The sequence below is a fragment of the Narcine bancroftii genome, chromosome 7 (assembly GCF_036971445.1).
Source record: "Narcine bancroftii isolate sNarBan1 chromosome 7, sNarBan1.hap1, whole genome shotgun sequence".
Lineage (NCBI taxonomy): Eukaryota > Metazoa > Chordata > Chondrichthyes > Torpediniformes > Narcinidae > Narcine > Narcine bancroftii.
Window position 1 is genome coordinate 98,012,783 of NC_091475.1, and position 8,528 is coordinate 98,021,310.

At 43.0% G+C, this 8,528-nt stretch overlaps 1 long non-coding RNA gene across 2 annotated transcripts; it reads left to right on the top strand.

The window, feature by feature from the left end:
* Positions 1 to 81: 81 nt before the first annotated feature.
* Positions 82 to 8,207, top strand: LOC138739913 (uncharacterized). 2 transcript variants are annotated; one of them, XR_011342551.1, is made up of 4 exons: positions 82 to 261; positions 2,713 to 2,794; positions 3,274 to 3,351; positions 7,998 to 8,207. It is a non-coding gene; the product is annotated as an uncharacterized lncRNA (long non-coding RNA). The 2 variants fall into 2 exon arrangements; XR_011342552.1 differs by lacking the exon at positions 2,713 to 2,794.
* Positions 8,208 to 8,528: the final 321 nt, after the last annotated feature.

Below are 8,528 nucleotides of genomic sequence, written 5' to 3' on the forward strand. Positions count from 1 at the left end.
AGCATGAGCTCAGTCACCTGGTGCATTGTGACATCATAATCGCTGCCCAGGGTGGGCGCTGGAAGGGAGGCTGGAGTCGGAGAGAAACCTCTGACAACACCATTTCCCCATGGCTGCCCTGCCATGTGGCAATAGAAGCAGGGCCAGTTCGCCATGAGGATGTGCTCCACCACAATACAAAGATTAGTGGAGGGGCAGGTGGTGAGGAGGAAATGGCGAGGCTGCAGAAAGACTTAGATTATCAGAATGGGCAAAGGAGAGGCAAGTGAAATACAATGTTGGAAGTGTATGGTCATGTAGTTGGTAGAAGGGTTAAAAGGGCAGACAATTATTTGGATGGAGAGAAAATTCAAAATTAGGAGGTGCAAAGGGACTAAGGAGTCCTCCTGCAGGATACCCTAAAGGTTAACTTCCAGGTTGAGTCGTTGGTGAAGAAGCCACATGCAATACTATCATTTATATTTATAGGAATAGGATACAAGAGCAGGGATGTGATATTGAGCTTGCGGCATATGATTATGGTCGAAGATTCTATACTTAACCTTTGAACATGGCCAGAGGCCAACGGTATTAACCCGAATTGAAAGCTTATCACACATGATGAAAGAAAATATCAATTGTAGCACTGGTGAAACCTCACGGAGTACAGTTTTGGGATCCTTATTGAAGAAACTATATACTGGCATTGGAGAGTGTTCAGAGAAGAGTTACAAGAATGATTCCTGGAATGAAGGGATTTGCATATGAGGAATTTTTGATGGCTCTTGGACTATACTCCTAGGAGTTCAGAAGAATGAGATAGAACCTCTCAGAAGCATTTTGAATGTTGAAAAGCTTGGTCAGATTTGTTATGGGAAAGTTGTTTCCCATAGTAAGAAAATCAAAGACAAGAGGGCACAAATTCAGGATTGAAGGGGCCCCATTTAAAACAGAGATGTGGAGGAATTTATTTGTCTAGAGAATGATGATCCTCAAACCATTGTAATTTGCTACCATGGGTGACTGTGGCAGGTCTTTGGGTATATTTAAGGCTATCTGAATAGTCAGGGAATTAAAAGTTATGGAATAAGGCAAGAGAGTGTGACTGGTGGGAGAATGGATCAGCTCATGATGGAATAGCTTATTGGACGACAGGCTGAATGGCCTTCCTCTGCTCCTATATATAATGTTCCTTTGGTCAAATTTTATGTGGGCCCCTAATGCAAGAGAGCTCGAGTAGAGAGTGGTTTTGGTAACATTGCCTTTGGTAAGTCAAAGGCTGTTCACCACATTGTTATTTGTGTAAAGCAGCTTGTCCTCTGTAGATCAATTAAAGAAACTTGTGTTAAATACACTGGAGTTTAGAACAAGTATTATCAGAATGTACAAAGCTCTGAGAGGCATCAAAAACCCAAGATATTGGAGAGTCTGTTTTCTTGGGCAGGAGAATATAGGGACACAATCTTAAATGGTTTCTGCCATGTGGAGCTGAGATGGGAAGATATTTTGTTACTCTTGAGTGTTAAAATCTTTGGAATTTATTGTCAAGGAAGGCAACAGATTTTTTTTTGTTGAAAATAGACAATGTTTGAACACTCAAGGGATATGGATGGTGGAAATAACATCACTGGAGAGGAGCTGTAAAGACGTCTTTTTTTAATTCGAACATGGTGCCACTCTGAAACTCTCCCCGCAATGCACCGTGTACTTGGCGTCACCATGCACCATGTACCTGACATCACGCATGCATGCACATTCCCAAAACATTCTTCCCCTCAAAATGTTTCGTACTTATTGGTAAAAAATATAAAGTTAAAATTAATGATGCCGAAACTCCAATTTTATGGTTCCATGATATTTTACATGACTTCTTTGCTTTCATTGCTCTTTTAAATGTCTGCATGAAGTGCTCCACTTCCCCATGAGTACTAGGGTGGTAGGGTGCAGATAATATGTGTCGCACATTGTTGCTTTTCAGAAACAGCTTGAAAGGATCTGACACAAATTGAGATCCATTGTCTGAGACCAGTTCTGTGGGTGATCCATTCCTTGCGTATGCACCTGATAGTTCTTCAATTGTTCTCTCCATTGTTATTTACCATGTTGGCGCTACTATAGGACATTTGGAGTGTTTATCAACAATAATGAGGAAATTTTCCTCCATAAATGGACCAGCAAAACCAATGTGAATTCGATGCCATGGTTGTGACGGCCATTTCCATGGGCCTGGGGTTGCCTTCTGTTGCATTTCCTGACAGATGGGACATGTCGCACTATCTGTCCATCGATGGCCACCAGACATGCATGCCAGCACCTTCATCCGATCCATTCTGGGATGATTGGTGTGGAGGTCTTTGAACATGGCCTCTTGCCATTTCTTGGCAATGATTGTTGTTGTTCCCCACAGCAGGCAACCCTCTACAATTGATATTTTCTTTCATCACGTGTGATAAGCTTTCAATTCGGGTTAATACCGTCGGCCTATGGCCACCCATTTAAGGTTAAGTATAGAATCTTCGACCATAATCATATGCCGCAAGCTCCATCATCCATCTTTGAAGTCTTGCAGCCGCTAGCACAGGAACGCCTTTCTTGGAGCCTAAGATCAAGCTCAGCGGTTTATTGTCTGCCACTAAAGTGAACTTCCTACCATATAGGCATTGGTGAAATCACTTAAGACCAAAGATTATGGCCAGTCATTCCTTCTCCAGTTATGCATAATTCCTTTCACAGGCCGTCAAAGAGGAGGAGGCATATGCAGCCGGTTGTTCTCCATTTTCTATGGCTTGTGATAATACCACACCTAAACCAACAGGTGAGGCATCAACAGCAGGGATCACTTCCTTGTTTGGGTTGTAACGAACAAGAACAATGACCTCCCTTGAGGTCAGCAGTTTCTTCAAGTGATTGGTTTCCACATTCCAGCACCATTTCTGGTCTTCTTTTAATAAAAAACACTTGGTTGAGCAGGATGCACAGTGTTGACCTGTTAGGGATGCACTTTCAATAATGATTAACCAAACCTAAAAATGATTGTAACTCTGCTTGATTCAATGGGCAAGGTGCACAACGGATTGCTTTAGTGCCAACTGTATCCATCCTGACTCCTTCACAGTCGATCGTAAATCCCAAATGCATTACTGATGGTGCCATAAATACACATTTGTCTTGATTCACTTGGACTTTAGCCTGTTCTAAATTGGCTAAGACTTTTTTCCAGGTTTGCTAGGTGTTTTGCGCCATCCTGACCCGATATGATGATGTCATCCAGGTAACATTTAGTCCTTGCAATAGGTTGTCAAAGAGCGCTTGAAATATCGCTGGAACTGATGAAATCCCATAGGGTATCCTGGTGTAAATGAACAATCTCAGGTGAGTGTTGATAGCTACATTTCCTAGATTCGGGGTCCAATTCAAATTTCTTATATGTTTGTGATAAGTCCAATTTTGTGAAATTATCCCACCATTCAGAGCTTGAAATAGTTCTTCCGCTCTCAGAATGACGTGTCCAGGAACTTGCAGCGCTTGGTTAATTATGACCTTATAGTCCCCAAAAATTCAAATTTCACCCTTGGGCTTTCTGACCAGCACAATAGGAGATGCCCACTTGTGCTGTACTAAAGTTTCTTGAGTATTCCTTCATTTTCTAATCTGTTGAGCTCCATCTCAATCCCTTTTTTTAAAACCATGAATGGTACCACCCTTGGCTTAAAGATCTTAGGTTTGGCTTCTGGTTCCAATTGTAATTTTAGCTGGGATCCCTGAATTTTTTGCCAAAGTCCTTCTCAAAAACTGTCTGATACTTCTGAAGCACCTGCTTCAGCTTTGATTTTTCTTTGCCCACATTTTGTACATTCTTCACCGCAACAATTTCCTTCCAATCCAGATAGACATGTGACAACCAATCCCTTCCAAACAAGGCAGGTCCTTTTGTGTCCACAATATAAAGGGGTAATCCTTTCTTTGTCTGTCCATTATCTTTACATTTCCCTAGCACTTTGACTTTCTCTCTGGTAACCGGCTTTAACACGATATCTGACCATTTCATTTCAAGATTGGCCAGTAGTTTTGCAGATCGTTCAACATTAATGACACAGCAACTCCTGTGTGGGGTTCTGTCTGAACTGGTTTATTGTTAACTTTAATATGAACAAAAATTTCTGACCTGCAATCAACTACATTATGGATGTACTTTACTGCCAAAGCTCCATCATTCTCCGAGTCGCTTTGGTACTCAGGCTCACTGCTGGAACTTTTGTCGTTTCCCCTGAGGATTTTTATTTTTATTTTGCAAGATTGTTTTTTTATACTTCAATTTCTGGTTTTTCTTCCCTCGGTGACCCTCTTTTTCTCTATTTTATTTCTGTCTTGGACACTTTGACTTAATGTGTCGCTCCTTGTCACCAAAATAGCACTTGTCCCTTTTTGATAACAGTTATTAGGGCTGTGGTTATTCCTACTAGAGTGGAAGCATTCTTGTCGGTGTCACCACATGCTCCCCTTGTATAATATCAATGTTACGATCAGCCATTTTGAAACTCAATGCTATCTCATTGGTGGACTTAATGTCCAGACTTTTCCTGCTCAACAATCATTGTTGGGCATGGCAGTCTACCAAGCCGATTACTAACATATTTCTCAGGGCCTCATCCAAAAAGTTTACAAAACTACATGTCTCCGACAACTTACGCAATTCAGAAAAATATTGGCTCACCGTTTTGCCTGTCTTTTGCTTTCAGGTGTAAAATTTGTTCCTTTCCACAATCATCACTGGTTTTGGGGACAGATGCTTTCCAATTAGGTCACATAACTCTTCATAAGACTTGGTATTTGGTTTTTCCAGTGCCAATAGGGTCATGATCACACTGTATGTTCTGCTCCACACCTCACTTAAAAAAAGTGCCTGTTTTCTCTTGCTGGTTTCTGTATCCCTCATATCATGGAGAATGCAGTACATATCATTTTTCCATTCCTTTATATTCCTCAAATCGTCCTTCCATTATTTTAACTACAGGTACTCCCTGACATACATCTGTGTTCTGTTCTGGATGACCAGCCATATCTCAGAATTGTGCACTTACCTTGTTAGTTGGCATCCAGAGGTCCACAGGCTGGGTGTGGCTCTCTTGGTTCCTGTGTGCATGCACGGTGACTTCAAGTATTGAAGTTTGGTTGGCGCATGCACGAGGGTTAAGCACCCTAATGATATTGAATTCGCATCCTTAACTCTCACATATGCCCTAATAGAACTCCAATATGTGAACCTACCATGTATGTGCCAACCGAAGTCTCACACATGTGCACAGGAATCAAGATGGCTTGCCCAGCTTATGAATCCTGGGATGCCAACTAACAAGATAAGTACACATATTTTGGCTCTTACATGCCTTGTATCCATTATAGTTTGTCAAATACAATACAAACAGTAAATTTTATATATATTTTTAAATTTAAAAAATTCATTTGTCCCTGTGGATGGGCCTAAGTCACATAGGTCACCAAAACTAAGGAGTTAATTCTCGAACAGGAAAGCCGATGTAAACAATCAGTGATCATTGGAGAATCAGTGGTAGAGAGGGTGAACACATTTAAGTTCTTGGGAGTCACTATCTCAGAGGACCTTTCCTGGACAAATCACAGCAATGGCATAATGAAGAAAGCACGTCAGCACCTTTACTTCCTCAGGAATTTGCAGAGGTTTGGCATGTCATCAGAATCCCTGGCAAATTTCTCCAGAGGTGTGGTGGAAAATGTGCTGACCAGCTGCATCACTGTCTGGTATGGAAACACCAATACCTCTGTGCGTAAAGCCCTCCAAAATGTAGTGGTCACAGCCCAGGACTTCACAAGCAAAGCCCTCCCCATTTTCACCACATCTACAGGGAGTACTGCAGTTGGAGATTAGAGGCAATAATCAAAGACCCTCACCACCCAGCACACACACTTCTTGCTGCTGCCATTATGAAAGAGGTACAGGTGCCACAAGGCTCACACCACCAGGTTCAAGAACAGCTGTGATCCCTCACAGACTCCTCAATGACAAACTCAGAGACTCAAATGACTCTTAAATAAATCTTACGTGCAGTTTAATGGATTTTCTTTTTGTTCTCTCTGTATTGTACAGTCATTTTGTTTACATCCATTATCTTTTTACAGTTCTTTTTTTTTAACATTTTTTGCAGTACCAATTAGTGGTAATTCTGCCATGCCTGCAGGAAAAAAATGAATCTCAGGGATGTATGTGATGTCATGTATGTACTCTGACAATAAATCTAAAATTAAAATAAAACAGTCTACAAATTGGCAAATTTTAACCGAAGAGGGAGAATTTGGGAAAGGGGTCACTGCTTAAAAAATACAGGTTTTCATTTCAGAAGAGCTTTGAGGAGATGCCTGGTGTTTTTCTCATATTAGTCCCAGTGGGAGTATGCCGACAAGGTTTTCAATTACCTCCAAAGCTGCATTGCGAAAGCCACCATGCACGTGGTCGACGAGAATGTATCTTTCCAAGTGGAAAGTGACACATCGGACATAGCCCTGGATGCTACCCTCAATCAGGCGGGCAGGCCAGTTACCTTTTTTTCCCAAAGATGTTACAAGGCCACAAGTTTCGGAACCCATTAGTGCAAAAGGAGGCTCAGGCCATTGTAGAAGCTCTAAGGCACTGGAAGCACTACCTGGCTGGTAGAAGATTTACGCTCCTCACTGACAAGCGCTCAGTCAAATTCATATAGAGCAATGTCAAGAGAGGAAAAATCAAGAATGACAAAACTGCTAGGTGGAGGATTGAGCTCTCCACTTACAATTATGACATCGCCTATCAACCAGGAGCTATTAATGACCCTGCAGATGCCTTGTCCATACATAATGAGCTCTCCCATCCAGGGGTCACCCGCATGGCTCATTTTTTTCAAGTCCTGTAATTTTCCCTACTCAGTAGAAGATGTCAGGGAGATGACCAAGTCATGCCAGGTCTGCGCTGAGTGCAAGTCGCATTTTTATCGCCCCGCAAAAGTGCACCTGATCAAGTCATCCAGATCCTTCGAATGGCTCAGCATTGATTTTAAAGGACTCCTCCCCTCCACGAACAGGAATATCTTTCTCTCGGTCATCTATGAGAACTCCCACTTCCCGTTCACCATTCCATGCTCAGACACATCCGCCTCATAGGTTATGAAGCCCCTAGACTCCAATTTTGCCCTGTTCAGGTATCCCGGCTATATTCATAGTGATTGGAGCTCGTCCTTCATGAGCGATGAGCTGCGTCAGTACCTGCTGGTGAGGGGCATCGCATCCAGCAGGACTACCAGCTACAACCCTTGGGGGAACAGGTAGGTTGAAAAAAAGAATGTCACAATCTGGAAGGCTGTCAAATTGGCCTTGAAGTAAAAAGGCCTTCCAGACTCACGTTGGCGGGATGTCCTCCCCCTCGCGCTCCACTCCATTCAGTCGCTACTCTGCACTGCAACCAATGTTACTCTTCACAAGTTACTGTTCACATTCAACAGAAGGTTGACATCAGGGACTTCACTCCCAGCCTGGCTCACTAGTCCTGGTCTGGTCCTTCTTAAGAAGCATGTGAGGAGAAGCAAGACTGATCCCCTGGTGGAGAGGATGAAACTGCTTCATACCAATCCCACATGTGCCGACGTGGAGTACCCGGATAACAGGGAGGACACCATCTCCATCAGTGGTCTGACACCAGCTGGAACAGAGGGTCCATTGCCTCAAGTGCTCCACGAGCTACCGAGCTCTTTCTCTCCCACTCAGGGCCTCAGGGGATCTGGTTCAGAAGGAGAGTGAAGCCCCCCCTCCATCGTTGAGTTGGACCCCCAGCACACTATTCCTCCATCACAGGGGGGCCCAGGAGACCCAAGGAGCCCAAGGCCTCCAGTGCTAAGGCACTCCACCAGGATCTCCAGACCCCTGGACAGCCTAAATTTGTAAATAGTGTATGTACTGTATATTTTTTTTCTGTCTTCTGCTGGCTTCTGATCCCATGTTCTCTTCATCCATAGACCCTTAATTCTGCAGGAAGGGGTGAATGCAGTGAACTGGGATTCACTGGAAGAGTGCTGTATTGATGACAGGCCCCGCCTCCTGGCTCCACCCCCGTTTACCCATATATAACCCTGGTTTCTGTTCTAAACCCAGAACCCCTTTGAAGCCTACTTGTGAATCCTATCCATTGTTGAAAGCTGATTAAAAAAAAGCGTTTGTTCTCCCTTTAGTCGTGTGAGAGCTTTTATCTACACTACAACGTTCTCCATTTTAAGAGAGCTTTGAGCTTAAACATTTTCTCCTGGGGGCTGTGAGGCTTTGAGATAAAGTAAAAAATGTTCGTTTTGCATTCATACAGACAGCTCACAAAAAGTTGCAGGTTCTGGTGCCATTTTGGACAATGTTAACTTTAACAGAAGAGGGAAATCAGATAAATTTGGCAAATTAAAAAAGAAAAATTACAGCTCCAGCCATAGTTCCAGTAAGGGAAGCCTTTAGCCATCTTAAATGTCCTGATTTCAACCCCTTCTTTCCCTGTTCTCTTGTCA